The sequence below is a fragment of the Lonchura striata genome, chromosome 4 (genome assembly GCF_050655825.1).
Source record: "Lonchura striata isolate lonStrDom1 chromosome 4, ASM5065582v1, whole genome shotgun sequence".
Lineage (NCBI taxonomy): Eukaryota > Metazoa > Chordata > Aves > Passeriformes > Estrildidae > Lonchura > Lonchura striata.
In genome coordinates this window covers 52,987,460-53,004,294 of record NC_140706.1, presented here as the reverse complement: position 1 = coordinate 53,004,294, position 16,835 = coordinate 52,987,460, and the positions used below count along the sequence as shown (strand labels likewise).

Below are 16,835 nucleotides of genomic sequence, written 5' to 3'. Positions count from 1 at the left end.
GGAGCTCAGAGGCAAGCATCTTTTGTAGAAAAGCTGTAGCATCTGATGCTTCCATTAAAAAATAAGTATAATTATATACTGTCAAGTTTGAAATTACTTTTGATTGATTTAGTTATAAAGCATAATTTTAAGTAGAATTGACACTTGATATTTACTGCGTATTAACACTTCTTCTAAGTATGGTTGCACCAGCAGGCATAATGTGAAGCCCTATGAGGAAAATTTGTGCTTGACAAAACTCAGAGTGGGCTTATTGTTAGTAAGGCTGTATTTCATAAATTTTTCATGCTGACCCAAGGATATGCTTGTGTACAAACAGAATGTGAACACTTCTGTCTAAATAGGGTTCCTTGTGATTTTATAACAGCCTTTTCTTTTGTATAACCCAGACAAGAGGTTTAAAGAACCAAATATGCCATATTTTGGGGTTTTTTAATGTTTTATTTTATTAATTCTGTTTACATATTTCATTAATTCTGTCTATCCCTCTGCAGCCACACACAATACTTGACTTGTGTCACATTTACCTGTGTTAATTTCCCTGCTGTTAGTGCTTAAGATGATGTGTGTGTTTAGCACTATCAGAGAGCTAATTAGGGTCTACCCTTAGTTTGGTGGCAGCAAGGCTGCAAGAGGTATAATTATTGGAAACAGTGATTGAATTTATTTCTAGTCAGAAATGGTTTATAATGTTTCCAGTTTGGTGTATCTGCAATGCAGTGTCACCCCTACTCTCCTTATTTTCACCTCTCTCTTCAAGCTGCAATTTCTATTCCTTTCTGGGAAGCTAAGTGCGATGCTTTAGTGTAGTTGTTTTGATTTATAAAGCTCAGCACATGGATATTCTTTATTCATTTTTTAACAGAAATTGAAAATGGGTCCACTTTCCATCCAGTTGGGGGGACACATTAGTCTTGGGGATAGGAAAAAAATAGGGAATGGTTTTATCATAATGATCCTTAATTTTTTGTATCAAAATTACTCTCTGAGTTGCAGAAATGTAGCTCTCTAATTGTTTGCCTATTCTGTCCTTCCATGGAAGTGCTGTGAAAGTGGTATGTAGGCTCCTAGGAGGTTTTTTTTTTCATTTTGTTGCAGGGAACATGGACTAAAATAAACTCAGTACTGACGCACACAACTACTTTTTGCATGAGCAACATTAAATCTATCCATTGGATAGATTAATCTGAGTCTGAATCAATCTGCCCAACCTTAACATACCTTTTTTTAAAGAGGATATTAGGCTAGAGAGAAAAGGCCAGAAAAGTTGTGTTTTAAAGTTGTGGGTCACACTAACGTAGTGTGTTGAAGACAAACCTTCTTCGGGAGAGAGAGGAGCAGTTCTAAGCTTTGTGTTGTAGTAGCATGAGAAGTAGATGCCACCTTCTTCTCTCTGTATAGTGAAAGTAGTGCTGCATATGCAAATAAAATGTTCAGCTTACTTTATAGCAAAGAAGTAAAACACATTGAAATTCAATATATGTTTAAGATGAAGTGTTATTGCATGTGGGCCATTGCACAGCATGCCTTTGAGAGATTGCTGAGAGTAAAGAAGGATACTGCTTAAGCGACAGGTCAGAAGAATTGTCAGGTTGCAGCAAGTCATCATTTAGAATAAATTAATTTGGCATGTATATTTTATATAGCTTTAAAGCAATAGCGGAAGGAAATTATGTTCCATATACAAGATTTCCCAGTCAGCTTAAATAGCACTGTCTTTGTCATAGGCATAATAAATTTGCTGAATTGCAATTAATTTAACGTCCCACAGAAGGAAATTGTTCATCTGAGCTATTCTTTGTACTTAACACTTACCTGCCTCATTTTTTATAACAAAAACCTGACTCGTTAGGAACTTATTTGCAGCTCAAAGGCAAAATTGAACATTTCTTTATGTCTTATATCTGGTTTGGTAAAATAAAACCTTAAGGAAGCTCTTATTGAGAAGATGAATGGGGTTTTTTTTATGTTTCAACTAATATTGGTAGGAATAAAACAAGTTGTGTGTGTGATAAAATCTGGGGAAAAAATGGTTAAGAACCACATTTGCAGTGCCTCTGATTAAGAGTGGTAGCTGTATCATTGATTCCACAAGCCATACAAGATCAAGTAAAGCATCTGAAGTTATTTTTCTGTTTTACTTTATCATAGTATTTACTTAGCTTTCTATAGATTATTCAGTTAGAGAAAACTGCCTGCAAGAAAGCTCATTTTTAAGAAAACCTGCCTGCTCAGAGTTAATTTTGCACACACTTCATATCAGCATTATTAAAATAGACTAGCTTTATGCATGTGAATATATTATTCCTACTGGATTTAATATGTATTTGTTTTATTTTTGCAAGTCTCTTGCAAGAAACAGAATTATGATATCAATGCTTGTTTATCAACAGCTTCATTTTCTAATTGTCCATGTGGCAATATTGGATCGGAGAGAATAAATAGGATTTTTTTTCTCGTTTGACAAGCCTAACACTAAAAAGAAGTATTATATATAATTGTTTTTAAAATTGCTGTTTCTTCATGTGTACAACTTAAATAATTTCTTCCATTATTTCTGGCCAAAGCTCACTTGTGACCAATAAGACTGCAGAAGAATAATTCAAAAATAGTATTTATGATTGCCATGTTTGGGAAGAATCTTTGCACATTAAAATAAACCAAGCATTCAATTATTTTCAAAATAAAGAAATAAATGATTGCTAATTACATAAATTACTTAATGGGTTGTTGACAATTCTTTTTGCTTTGAAAGCCTTATTGAAAACATAATAAAATATTTCTGAGTCTTAGATTCTAAAAAAACCTCTTTTTCATTTTATCTCTAATTTTATAAAATTTTAATTCAAGTTTACCTTTGAAACCACATCAGATACACATCTTCAAATCATGATCAAATCAATTATTACTAATACTTGCAAGTAATTAGAGAAATTACATTTTTTAGCAGCAAGACTCATTAACTTTGAAAGTCTTTGGCATGTCATCAGCATGGAGAGAAATTGCATTCAACTGGCATGAATACAGAAGCAACTACAGAAATAGCTGTATATAGCTAAAAAAAGACCATGGCTTCAGACAGGTGTTGGTACAAATGTGCTTTTCTCAGCCTTGTAAGTATCTGTATAGAAAATCTTTCCTTTCTATACTTTGCAGCATTGCTTATCTTGCAGCAACTTTTCACCGTTCTGGGTACCACTGCTGAGGTTGGTTTATGAAAGTTGATTGAGGTATTCTCCTCAACTTAGAGTGTCTTTAGACAAGATGCAAATTCCTCTTTTCCTGAATCAGCACTATATAAATTGTTTCTTCTCTTACCCCCCCCCCCCCCCCCCCCCACACACACACACACACACTGCCAGCCACCATTGTTCAACTCTGCAGATCATTTTCTGGTACAGAAGTGTTTCTGTATGTGTTCTTATGAGCTTTGTGAAAAAAAACATCATTTGCATGCATAGGAAGGCTTTCCTAATGCAACTGAAACATAACATTATGGCAGTTCATCCAACTGGATTTTCCCTTGCCTTTCCAGAGATCAAAAATCTGTAGTCAGTTACTTCTCCAAGAAATTACCCTGTCCTGGTTCAGGGCAAATTTGGGAGAAAACCTTTCAAGGGGTTTTTCTAGAAAGCACATTCAAGCAGCCCCTCCACCAACTAGTTTGGGAAAAGCTTTCCTTGGAGAAAAGTGGAAAATAACTGTTTATTTAACAAAGCATTCACCAGCACAAAAAAAAAAAAATAAAAAATATAAAACAATAAAAACTCTCAGTGCTCCAAAGAGATGAGAAATTCAGCCAGTCCCCTTCATGGGCTGTAGCTCGGCTCACTCAGTCTCTTATCAGGCCCCAGTGTGCCACAGGTGCGAGCTGCCCATGCTTCTCTGGGTGTTCAGTCCAGAGCAGGTTCTAACAGGTCTAAGAAAAAGAAAAAACACAGTCCAGGGAATTCTCTGCCTCAGCTAGCTAATAACTTACTAAAATGCAAAAGAGAGCTTTGTCCCCCTGTCCATTCTGCAGACAGCAGAATCCAGGAGCAGGATGTGGGGAGCCAGTTTCTGATAACAAATCTCACGCTTCTTCTGCCACCCCCTTCAATCTTGGAACCAGCCTTAAAGGTGCAAAACTTAATATCCAGCATAAACAGAACAGATGACTGGGGATACATGCATCATAAAGTCACTCCAGGACATACCCATAAACTGACTTCCCACTGGCAGGTAGATAATTTTTTTTCCTCAGTGTTTGGGGAAATAAAAGAACAGGCAGAGCTAAATGGTGGGGATGTCTCATAGGGGCTGGCATGTACTATGATGGGATGTGAGGTCACTTACCAAGGATTCTTAGATTATTTTCAAGGGAGAAGAAAGCTCACAAATTTCAAGAGGTTTGATTTAATAGTAGAAATTCTGGGATAGATAGCAGGGTAGTTTTAATTTACATTCTAGCAGCTTGGTGGAGCAGGCTGATGTGATAGACATTTTCAGAGATCTTCTGGCAAGTTTCCTGCCTTGCTCAGGTAACAGCATCAAGCCTAAGAGAGCATCTCCATTTCTAACAAAATGTTAGAAAATAACGTTTTTTACTAATGGACATGAAGCATTGAGTGATTCAGGGAATAAAAATTTTCTATGCTCTCTTACCTCTAATTTCATAATGGCTTCCATTTGTGCCCTGTACCAAATTTGTCAGAATAATGAACACAGAAAAACTGGAAGACCTTTCAATCACTGCCCTAAATCCAACCCTCAGTCTCTGGGCTGTGTCCTGCAAATCCTTATTCCATAGTGAGTTTAGCAGGTGAGGTACTGCAGTATCAAACCCACCACCAAAACACTCAGCAGTGTTTGTGGCAGGAGCCTTCCCAAAGGTGTGTTTGGAGCCTCCCCAGTACATCCAGCTCAAAGCTGCCAAGAGCAACAGCTTAGGGTGCTCGGGGAAGGAGGAAACTCTCATGGATCTCCTGCCACCTCTTAGAAAATGGACATTATGAAGGAAGCTTCGAAAAGAAGATAATTAAAGGAGTGTTAAAATACACCAGGAAGCTCCAGGCCTAACAGGTAATGTGGACAAAGAGTATTTTAAAAGGGAGGGAACTTGCCTGAAGGAGGAAACCATCATTGTGTTGGAGATGGAAGGAATACAGAAGCTCCTGGAAAGCTGCTCAGTCCTTGCTGCTCAGTCCTTGCTGGATACAAGGCTGTAAGCTAATGGAAAGATTTGAGAGAATAAGTAATGCAAACAAGCAACATTTATTTTCACTTCTGAGGAAGGAAATTCTTTGAGAGAAGATTATTTTAAATACAGTCTGCTTAGCATAAAAGCAGTTCAAAACAGTCAGAAGTAATGGTAATTATTGTGCCATGATTTAATACTGAGTAATAAAAGACTATGCTTAGTTTATAAATATCTTCACACAAATACTTTTCCAGGATTTACAGTAAAGTCTATATGTATTTAGGAATTCTGCTTTTTAAGAAGCTATATTTGTTCACTTAGCTAATTTTCATAATATTTTGACAACTTTTCTCTTTAACAAATTGTGTATTTTTAACCTCAGGGTTTTTCACAGTATCTTGAGGCAAATTGTTAAATTGAACTTATTGTTGGGCTATGTTGCTGCAGGTTTTCAAAGATACAATGAAATATGTGCTAAAGGATTGATAGTGATCAAAAAATCCTCTCCCCATCCCCCCAGTCCCTTGGAAGTTTAATGCTCAATCCAGATCTGCTGACAGTGTGTTCAGGAGAGAGCATTGGTAAGTCAGTATAAGCAAGTCAGTATAAGCATCAAATGCTCGCCCTGTGAAGAGATATTTTCTCATGTCTGTAGTGACACAGCTTTTGAGGGTTACCTGACCCATAGGTGTCTAAAGAATGTGAGGGTGGGGAACCGAGATTCTGCAATACACAAAGATATGGGGTTCCAGGTTTGTAGTAATTATTACAAAGTACTACAGATCTACTATTAGTAAATATATAAGCACACTAATATTCCCAAACACTCTACAGGCCACTACAAAATTACCACTAGGTAGGCAAATACACGTACTAAAACTCATTACAGAATTCCAACTAGTGAAATAAGTATATCATTACAAACCTTTACCTGTGTGCACCTATATATTATAGGTGTTACCAACTATAAATCTATGGGGTGTTACCACTATGATGTTCAGCAAATCACTTCCAGCAGTGGGGCAAATCAGTGGCAGAAAAATCTCACTTCAAAGCTGACCCAGAGTCAGTCAGGTGTTCCTGTCCAGAGTCTCAAGACTGCTCAGGAGCTCTTGTGCAGAGAAGTTCATTTCAAGTACATAGCAGTTCACTTTTTATCACTTTTGGTGTAACTGTGTGTCAGACAGCATTTCCCAGGATCACTGTTGCTGCTTTGTGTTCTCCTGAAAGGTCAATTCCTTATCACGGTTTCTTTGTCCTGTACCTTTCAAGGTTTTTGTCCTACACCCATCAGGTTTTCTTTCTTTGTCCTTCACCTATAAAGATCTCTGCCTTACACCTATCAAGGTTTCTTTGTCCTGCCACTGCTCCCTATCAGGGTCTCAGCAGAGCTTATCAGGGATGTCTCAGGGCTCCCACTAAGGAGATGTCCTTTGTCAGTTTGTTTACCAGTCTTTGTGGCAGCTCAAGATATTATACTTTGAGATAGGAGTAAAATTTGCAGATCAAAAGTGCAACTGCTGTTTTTAAGGAAATATTTACTTAGATAAAATATCTACTTTTAATGTTAATTGCTGGTCTTTCTGACCTGCAAATTTATCTGTAGTAAGAAAACCCTACCCTAAGCCTTCTGAAGCACCTGCTCCCTGCTCCCCCAGAGTCCTGTGTGCTTGAGAAAGGTGCTAATTGAATATCCACAAAATATGCAAAATATGCCCAGTACACGGCTGTCTCTATACTAATTAATCTTTTACTTGCAATACTTCAATACTTCATATTTTTCCTTTTTTTTTTTTTTTTTTTTTTAGATTAATGCGTTCAGCTTTTCTAGAAGCATAATTATTCATCATTTGAGCTACCATATAAAGCCTTTTCTGCAAGAGTTAGTAGAAGCACTTGAGAATGAGTGGTGCTGAGTAATGCTGGCTTGAGGTGGGCATGGAGAAGGCACCTTGCTCCTTCAGCAGTGAACTCAGTCATCTCAGATTGCCAGAACAGTGACTCATTTGCTGTGATCATTGGTAAAAAGGCACCTGTGTGAAAAGGAGATTCAGCACCCTTTTGTTCTCCTAACCATTCTCATCTCAACTTCTGGTACTTCTGCTTCAGAAAGTCTGTGTATTGAGTCACTGTGCACTTGGTAGAGCGTTCAGTTGACAAGGTCTCACAGCAAACAGCAGCTTGATGAGGAATCTGATTCTCTTTTACTTTCAGCTTCTTTCTCTGCTCTCTCAACAAGAGTGACAAATCTGCCCTTTTCAGGATGCTTTCCCTTCTTCAGACATTATTGACCAGTTGGGTGTGGGTTGTGGTAAAATGATGTAATTGGATTATAGTTTACCTGTATTCTTATACCTCCTTCGTCTCTGTGCTATGACAAATTTTATTTTTATTTTATTGAAGTGCTGTTAAAGTGGGTTGGATTGTCTAGAGGTAAATTTTGAAGTCCTAATCTAGTGTCTGGTGTTGTCAATGAATGTGGCAAAGAATTAAATTTTAAAAGGCTGCAAATACTTCCAGAACAGTTCTGTTTTGATTCTAGTCACTTTTCACAAAGTAGTTGCAAGATTGTTGCTTTTGGTTTTTTTTTTTTTTTTGGTCTTTTTTGGTTTGTGGGTTTGTTTCAGGTTTTTTGCTATAAAGCAGTATGTCTGGCAGTACATCTGTGAATTTTATTTTCCTCAATTTTAGGTATCACATTTCTTGTCATTTATATGTCTCAGTCTATTAGAGAGAAGGAAGGAAAAAGAACAATTCTCATTCAGACTAATTTTGCTAGGGTGGAGGATGTAAAGTAGGTGTAAAACATCAAGTTTACAAAAATTAATGGAGGATCTTCCAATCATTAGAATATTAGTCCAATTCATTCAAAGAACAGCACAATTCTCAGACAGCAAAACTCTCTGTATAGTGATTATGAAATGTGGAATACTAAAAACTGCTGAAAGATTGTGCAGGAGGATGCAGGAGGAGGTAAGAAGGGAATTTAGGAGAAGTGAAGCATGACACAAAAATAGGGGAAAGATTTTTGCATTTTCATGGATGTGTAAAAGCAGAGGTAAAAAGTCATTTAGGGTTTCACTAATCTTGTGTATTTGCATCATCTTTTATGTTTTGTATAAAAACGGTAGTAGAGCCTAAAGAGGTGGCGGTTTTACTGACACACAGACTGAAGTTCTGAGAAATAGAATATGTTCTATTATCTGTCAAGAGAAAAGACTCTTAGGGAAAAGGTTATCAGCATTGATTCTTGTATTAGAAAAAAGGAAACTTGCATGTTGGAAATCTAAAGTGAGACCATTTCCAAAAGGCTGAAGTGAGATGGCAGGACACAGTGCACGCAGGAATTGAATGCTGCCTCCACTTTCTGCAAAGCCTGGAGTATATGTTGAGAGCTATTTGCAGTTTTGACTATTCAGATGGACACATCCTAATGGTTTGCCTTTGACAGGGGAAGCATGTGTTACTTTACAGGTTTTGTTCTACCAAGAAAGAAGTAGAGCATCTGCTGTCATTTCCTCAGTACAAAGTTGATCAAAAACACATTATGAAATTTTACAGCAATTTGGAAATGGAGGATCTGCTAAAGTGGATAGTTACAATGTCTCTGAGAGGTATTACATATGAAGCAGATTTAATATCCTGACTTACGTTTAGCTTTATCGTATTCTGCTGAAGTTAATAGTGATACAGAAACAAGAGTTGATAGTGTCAAATTGAAAACTACTGTATTCTTTTCTAATGGAGGTCCTGATCTGCCTCCACAAAAGGCAAGACATGGAGTCTTAACTTTTGTGAAGTCATAACTGACATCCCATTGCATAAAAAGAGATCTCATCCTAATTAGCATTTTTGTCATGAGCAGACACAGAAGACTTTATTTAACTTTCTGTTAAATAGCAGAATCAGCTACAAATCTCTTGCTCATAAATATAATATTAGCAGCACAATGTTTTCCTTGATGTGATGTAGACATGAGTGTACTTTTATAAGGACAAGAAACAAGAGTTCACATTAGCATTATTTTTCTTCAATCTGCAGGTGGCTCAGCTTCACAGGCAAGGCTAAAAGAACCAGTTAATGCAGTGCAGGTAGAGATTTTTTTTCTATATACTCTAGTTTGATATAAATGGGGAGGAGAATAGGAAATGATAGCAACCCAATAATCAGCTTATCAGCTCTACTGTCATCACTAGTTGTCACTGTCATCAGAAGACGTTGTTCTGGAATACTTCAGAGGACAAAAGGATGATTTGACAAGCTCAGAAAAGTTATGGATTGTGAAGGAAATGGGAGATTAGAAGGAGTCAATTTACATACCTGAATCATGACAAGTTTATAGTTTAAATATTTCTGCACAGCAACTAATAAATGTGTCCCTTTTTTTGTTTGATTCTTTGTTACTAAATGATAGGGAAAAGTGAAACTATATTTTCATGAAGCCATGGGCAACTCTAACAAATCCATTTTTAATGCATGAGGAAAGAGAAAATACAATGCACTAAGGAGGATGGTGTACTGTGCTCTCTTACTCTACAGTGACTCTTAAACAGTGCAGTAACAAGTAGCATCTTTGCCTTTTATTTGGTGTTTTCGAAACAGTTTTATTTGCCCCAATGATTGCCATCAGTGAAACCATTCAACTCCAATATATATAGCAATTAATACATTATTTAATTTTATTTCACTGCAAATACACATTCTGTCTTTTCCCAAATGTCATTCACTGAGAAGTTAATTTTTATATTCTTCTGCTGTTATAATATTTATTTTAAATTATTTATGTGGCTCCTCTTTAAATAATGGTGAGGGTTCTGTTTAGCAAGGAGACAATGGAGATGGGCAAGAGTTTTGTCATATATAAATGTGTAATCTGTAGTCCAGGTGGTAGTGGGGATACTGAACAAAATGTTAGACATGGCATTTCATGTGTGATTATGCAGTTTTCAATTGCAGAGAAAAGTTTTCAGTTCCCCTGTCTGCTTTAAACAGGTTGCTTAGCTGTGTGCTTGAGCTAGGGCTCCTAGACTTTGAAAGGGTAAAAGGATCACCAGGGAAGGAATTGCAGTTCAAAATTCCTGTATCTCTCTGCAAGAGCACTAGAATAATGGAATTTGCTATGTCATTTGGAGCTGTTCTGCTCTAAAACGTTGTGCCATAAATGAATGCTGTGCCACTGAAGTTGAAACAAGTCACAGCTGTATTCAAAGGAAAGTGCATCTGACAGTTTTTAATTAAATTCCATTAGAAATAACTCTTTGAATGAGAGACCCTATTGTTTTTGCAGACTTCCACTATCTTTTGACTTAAAATTATTTGGCTATCAATGGGGCTTGTGTTCTCATAGTTTGCTGTTTTCCTTTGAGATTTCTTTCAGTTGCAATATTAAAAAAAAAAAAAAAAAACAGTATTTGAAAAATATTTAAAGCAATATTTAAAAAAACTCTACCTTGACTTCTCATAGCTCCTTTCCAGTAAGGCATTAGAGAGTTTTAGTTGCTAGCAACAGCAGCTTTTAAAAATGCCAGAGGGAGGTTGTGGTACCAAGGGCATAATAATGGTAGAACTGCTGCAATCATTAGATACCAAAATTGCTACAGGATATTCTTCTCTGATGAATAGGACAGGAAAATGCTCCTCTGAAATGTGTATGCAGACCAGTAAATATACAGGGAATGGTAAAAGCAATAGATGCACTGTCCTGGCATGGTAAGTAAGTGGTTTATTATAGAAGTAAATGTTAACAGGGAGTTTTAGTCCTTTTGATTCATGCCTGGTTTTCAGCTGATTTTTCTGGTGTGGAATTCAGTTAATTTATACAAACAACTTAAGGAATTAGCAATACGAAGGACGGGATATTTCAGGTTCCATTTCCTGTATTACAGAGGAATCAAAGGATTTTACCTTCTTTATGAGCTGTCACTGACAGAAGTTTAATTTAGGAAGAGCTGAACTCTGTTGTAGGGCAATAACAGTGTTTTAGCACAGGGATAACTCCTAGGCAAGCTGTAGGTTTTCTCTATCCATTTCTGACTTTTTTTTCCCCTGTCAATTAGAAGCAATAACAGGAGTTTCCAATTTTGATACAACTTTTAGGAAGAAAATGCAATTTGTTGTGATTTCTGCAAAGAAAAAAATCCCCCAAAAGTTTGAAGTTCACCCATTCTTTATACCACTGTAATACTGAGCACATAAGAAGTCTGGCTGAAGTCAATGACAGCTCCTAAATGCTTCAGTTTCAGACTGAAGTGCTTTCCTAGATGAGAGCAAGTCATTACTGAATTGCATCACATTATATCCATCAAACAAACAGTAAATCTTCATTGTTTTTATGCCATGGGACAGCAGAAAGAAAAAACCCTTGTTGACCAGTAAAAAGCAGATGATAACTGCCATACTTTTGTATACTTTTAGGAGCTAGAGATGGGGTGGAAACAATATTCAACCTTCATTTTGATTTGCCTTTACTTGAAAAGTTCCTCATTTGCAGTATTAGGTACTTGTGGACAAATATTTTTATGTGTCTTTTATTTTAATAATTTGTCATGTATCAGGAAGGAACTGGTTAAACAAATATGTTTTCAGAAGAATGGAACCAAAAGAGGCTACAAGAAACATGCTACTTTCTCAGTAAATGATCCAACTTAATGTAAAAACCCTGTAAGAAGTAGAACGTAACAAAATGTCAGTGAACAAGTTCAGCAAATGCTCAGTTCATAGAGCTAGATCAAATTCAATGAGTACAGTAAGGTTAAGGAGAAAAGTCACCATGGTATGCAAATAAGATTATTCTACTTCATATTTTATTTTAAAAATTAAGTGGAAGGCAACTTCTTTATTATTTAAACAACAACAACAAAAAACCCTAAGTTTGCAATATTTTTCTGTCTTTTACTGCCCTCTGCACACAATAAATAAATGGCTTAGGACAGATCTAATGAATGTGTTGTAAAAGACAGTAATAAATCATAAAGGGAAACACAAAGCTTTTTTTTCTCAGAGATTCAAAAATGTTCTCTGAAGCTGATTATCTTACCATTAAATCTTAGGTATTGAAAAAACTGGAATAAAATTATATCATTCTTTTAATTCCATCCTGCTCTGCCAGTCCCCCTTCTCCTTGTAGAAAGATGTAATGGCACAGGAGGTTGAACCACAGAGCTGAATATCACACGTGTGTGTGGTGTCCCTGTGAAACCCTGGCCTTGCTATGCTCAACGTAACTGAGCATTGTCCTACATGCTCAGTATTTTGGCCTTTGTTGTTGCTGTTCTCCTTCTGTTTTTGTTTTGTGGGGTTGGGGGGAGAGGATTCGGGCTTTTTTCAGATTTTTTATCCCAGCTAAGGAGGTGGATTCTTTTTATAAGAGTTGTGGCCTTCTCTGTTAAAGTAGGGTGCAGATGTGTTTTTTTCTTCTGCTTTCCAAATGCTGCTTTTAGTTCCAGAATTGGATGATCATAGAATTATTTATAAAGCCACTCAGACAAACTGGTATCTATATTTAGCTACTTAATGACCTGTTTATTTCTTAAAAGAAGATGGATCCATTTTCCATGTTTTCAGTGTTCATTACCTTTGAGAAGATAATTATTTAGCAGATGCCTGAGATCATTGTAAATATGAATGTTACAGTTACATATATGGATATCTCCATTAAATCTGTGGAATTTATTGGCTTTATTCTATCTTGTTATAAATTGAGTTTATTTGCACACCTTGCAGATTTATATTTGCTGCCAGGAGCTTGCCAGCTCTTTCACCTTGCTCATAATGTTTTTGTTCCAAATGGTGAAAGACTCTATTTAGTCCTCCCATTGAGCAGATGGTTTATTATGCTGTGTTATTTTTCTTCAGCAATAATCTGTTGATTCCCTAGCGTTGTGAGGTTAGCAGATACTATCACACCTATCACAGTGTCTGACTAAGTTGTCTGATTTTTTTTCCCCCTCACCTATTTGCAGTAATCTTTCTCCAACAACGCACCTCTAGCGCAGCATTTTCTACATGACACTCAGAAGCTGCAGTGACCTGGTGTTTTGAAATCATAAATGTGTGTTTTCCTTTCTCTGTATCAACTCTAGTTTTGCTAAATTCTAACAGGAAAGGTACACTAGCAAAGGTGGAAAGCAGTGTTTTGACTTGAAATTTTTTCTCTTCACCAAAGGCTCCCGTCTTTCTAGGCAATAGTCACTCTTCATTTTCCCCAAGCCACTTATGGCTGTTTCTAGTGCTCCACAAAGGTTTTCCTCCTATTTTGCAGTCTAAATCAGATTTGAAAATGAAGCACTTTGTTTGACCACCAGCTCAGGGGGCGCTTACTTCCAATTGCCAATCTCAAGCAACAATACTCCTGGTCTTGTTTTTATATTCATTTTACCTCTGTTATTTGGATGCAAGACTGACCTGGTTGGAAGAACCAGTTAGAAGAATCACTTGGAGGATACAAATTCTCAGAGAGCACTGCTAACAAGAGAGCCCCTCTATCTCTGTCTTGGCCCTTTTTTCCCCTAGATTACTCGGTCAGCTCTTTAGAAATTTGCTTAATTCCCAGATTGATACATTTCTAAATGCATACATAAAGCTACATGGAATTGAAACTTTAATCCTCTATTATAATGAAACGAGGTAAAGGAAAACAGTGTTTTGTGCAATTATATTTACAAAGACAAAGTATCAGGCAAATTTTCATCCTGTTAGTTTCGAGTGAGGCTGGAACCTGGACAGGGTACTAATAAGCATCAGTGCTAGGCAGCAATTGATTATTGCTCTTGATCTCATGGCTAATCAAGCTGCCAAGGCAGCGTGTTAGGCCTTCGTTACAGTCCACTGCTTTTCTTCTGAAAACCCATTCCCCAAGAGTCATGCCCCTGCAACAAAATACTGCCTTTGAACTCATGAATCCAGATGCTGTCTTTTAACACAACCTTCTTTGAAGAGCAAAACTAGGTTTGAGTTGGATGTTTAGAGCTCAGTTTTTGAGTTGGAATGAGGATTTAAATGTGAAACCTCTAACAAAGGATGCAGTTTTCACTAAAAATCTCTTATTAACTCAGTCTTATCTTTAATCACAGTTGCACTGCAAATTTGAAGTTACTCCTCTAATAAAAAGGTTTGTAGAGTTGTTTTCTTTTTCCTGCCTTTATTTCCTTTATTTTAGCATTTGTTTACTAAGTCATTTACCTAGCATTCTCCTGGGGTCTCCTCTGAGTCACAGAGCCCCTTTAAAATAAGCAACATCTAGTAATCACGTAGATTAGCTCTAAAGGAGGCTCAGCCTCTGTGGGCCTCAAGTTTCCCCCAAGTTTACACATTTTACAGGACAGTCCAAGAAAACACCTATCTGTAGATTTCTAAGCAGCACTTTTCAACAACAGTGGACATTTGCCAGGGTATGTTAAGAACAAAATGCAGCTTTTGCTGTGTGAAGAACACAGTATCTGTACTGCACAATTCAATGTACCATACAGTGTATCTGCTGATAACTTGCAGTTATGCTGATCTTCACAGAGCAGCTCTCTATTCCAGACTATGTGTGACGAGCTTGAAGGATAATGGGTTGGACTGTGCTGTCTGCATAGTTGCAGCTTGTGGCACACAATGCAGATGCAATCCCTCTCTTACAGTACAAAAGATTTTAATCTAAAACCCCATCCAGTCCCTGAACAGCTTATTTGCACCAATGCATTATTCCTAGTACTTGAGTCTAGCCAGGTAATACCTGGGAAATTATCTGATTTTCAATTTTCCCCTAAAATGAACTTTTATGATTGTAAAACTCAGCTCTGTATCTTGAACCTGTGATTGTCTTGTCTTGCTCTTGTTCCTATTTCCCATTCATGCACTTTTTCCTGGTTGGCAATATAAGATCACCTTCTCCTGGTTTAAGTCCGTTATGATGTCCCCAAGTGTTCTCCTTGTCTTACCCTCCATGAGTGCTGCCTTAGCAGTACTCACACACTTTCCTACATTGCATATCTACTATACACTATACAATCTAAAACACCCACTAGTTTTTCACTCTCCTGACCAATCCCTTACTTTCTGCATCTCATCTTCTGAATTATGTTCCTGTTGCTTTTAATTTGCATTCATCACACACAATATGTGAAATCACTTCCTCACTTGAGTCTTCCTATTTATGCCACCCTTCTGAAAATGAATTCAAAATCAAACTATCTTATTTTCTAGTCTGGGTTTTATGATGTATATAATCTACTATTTTAAGTTTTTACAAGGTGGTTATCCAAATGTGCATCGTCCACTTTAGGAGAAGGTGAAAGTGAAAAAACCTTGTTTAAGTTTCAAGGCAAAGGAAAAATATTCCACAGACAGTTTTAGCATCAAAGTGCCTGTGAACAGCATGCTGGAGGTTGCTGTGGGGCAGAGCCCTGGTCATGGCAGTGTCACTGAAGGTGCTTGGTGGTCGGAGGTCACAGATCTCAGTTGATAAAAGGCTTTTGCTGCTGAGTGTCTTATGGAAATGCCTACAGAAAGGATTTTTACCAAAGGTTTATAGCATAGGAAAGGTATTCTGTAGGTATGAAGGACTCTTGTGCAGTCTGCCTAGTAGAACTCCAGGATTTTTTAAGTCAAAATTTTCTTTGTAAGAATAAACAGGAAGAAGTCTAGTACTTTTCTCAGCAAGTGCTGTAGCATCATAGAATGGTTATTTCCAGATCTGAGATAATTACTGTGAATGCATATGAAATAAGGTCCCTTTCATGTCTAGATACATATGTACATGCACACATGCATGCAAGACAAAAACAACATTTTGAGGAGCATATTTATGTTCCCATGTGTAGGACTCCTGCAGCTTGTCAGCTTGTTCTCATTCTTGCATCTGAAATGTGCTGTTTCAATGCTACCCTACTGGGATAATTCCCTATTTGCAGTACTTAACATCAAAGATTATATTCCTTTTCAGTTGGCACTCTTTTTGGTGTTTGTTGAATAATAATAATAAATAAACAGGTGAACATAGAATAGTGGGGGGAGAGAAAGTGCTGGTTGTTAGTGGAACAAAAAAGTTATCTGAGAATTGTTAATGATCTTGCCCTCAGGAGTGCAAACATTATGTAACTTTAGCAGCTTGACTATACCCTTGTCAGTGTTCATCCCATGAAATGTATCAAATCATAGGTGACATCCCCATCTGTAGAGCCTTTTTGTGTGATTAATCTTCTCCTTTGTGTCTTTGTCAGCTGCTAGTATGGCTGCCTGCACCCCTGTATATTACAGGAGTGCACACACATTCCTCTGTGTGAACATCTATCTTAGAACATTAAAAGAAAGCCTAAACAAAAAAGAGAAAAAGAAGGAAAACTTCATTTATATAATGCAGTACAAATCACCATGTCAGTGACTGACTTGTTTGTCGACAGCATTAGGTGGGATATTAAAGGAAAAACAATTTAATACAAATAGAGAACTACAGCAACATTTAGAGTATTAGATTCAGTCAGTGAAACTAATTCATATATAGCATGGTGGTCTGTGTGGAGAGTATTAATGGAGAGTATTAATGGCTTCTATCATCACATTTCTCATTTGAGTTGTTAAGATGGCATATTTAGTTGTAGCTGTACTGATGGCTGGGAATGAAGTACGGAGTAGCAATTCAAGAAGTCTTCCACAGACAGGAAATGAAGAATTG

The 16,835-nt window shown here is 37.0% G+C and overlaps 1 protein-coding gene across 6 annotated transcripts in view; it reads left to right on the top strand.

The window, feature by feature from the left end:
- CCSER1 (coiled-coil serine rich protein 1) overlaps nt 1-16,835 on the top strand; it is a 641,644-nt gene that overhangs the window by 587,611 nt on the left and 37,198 nt on the right. The gene's annotated exons all lie outside the window — the stretch shown is intronic.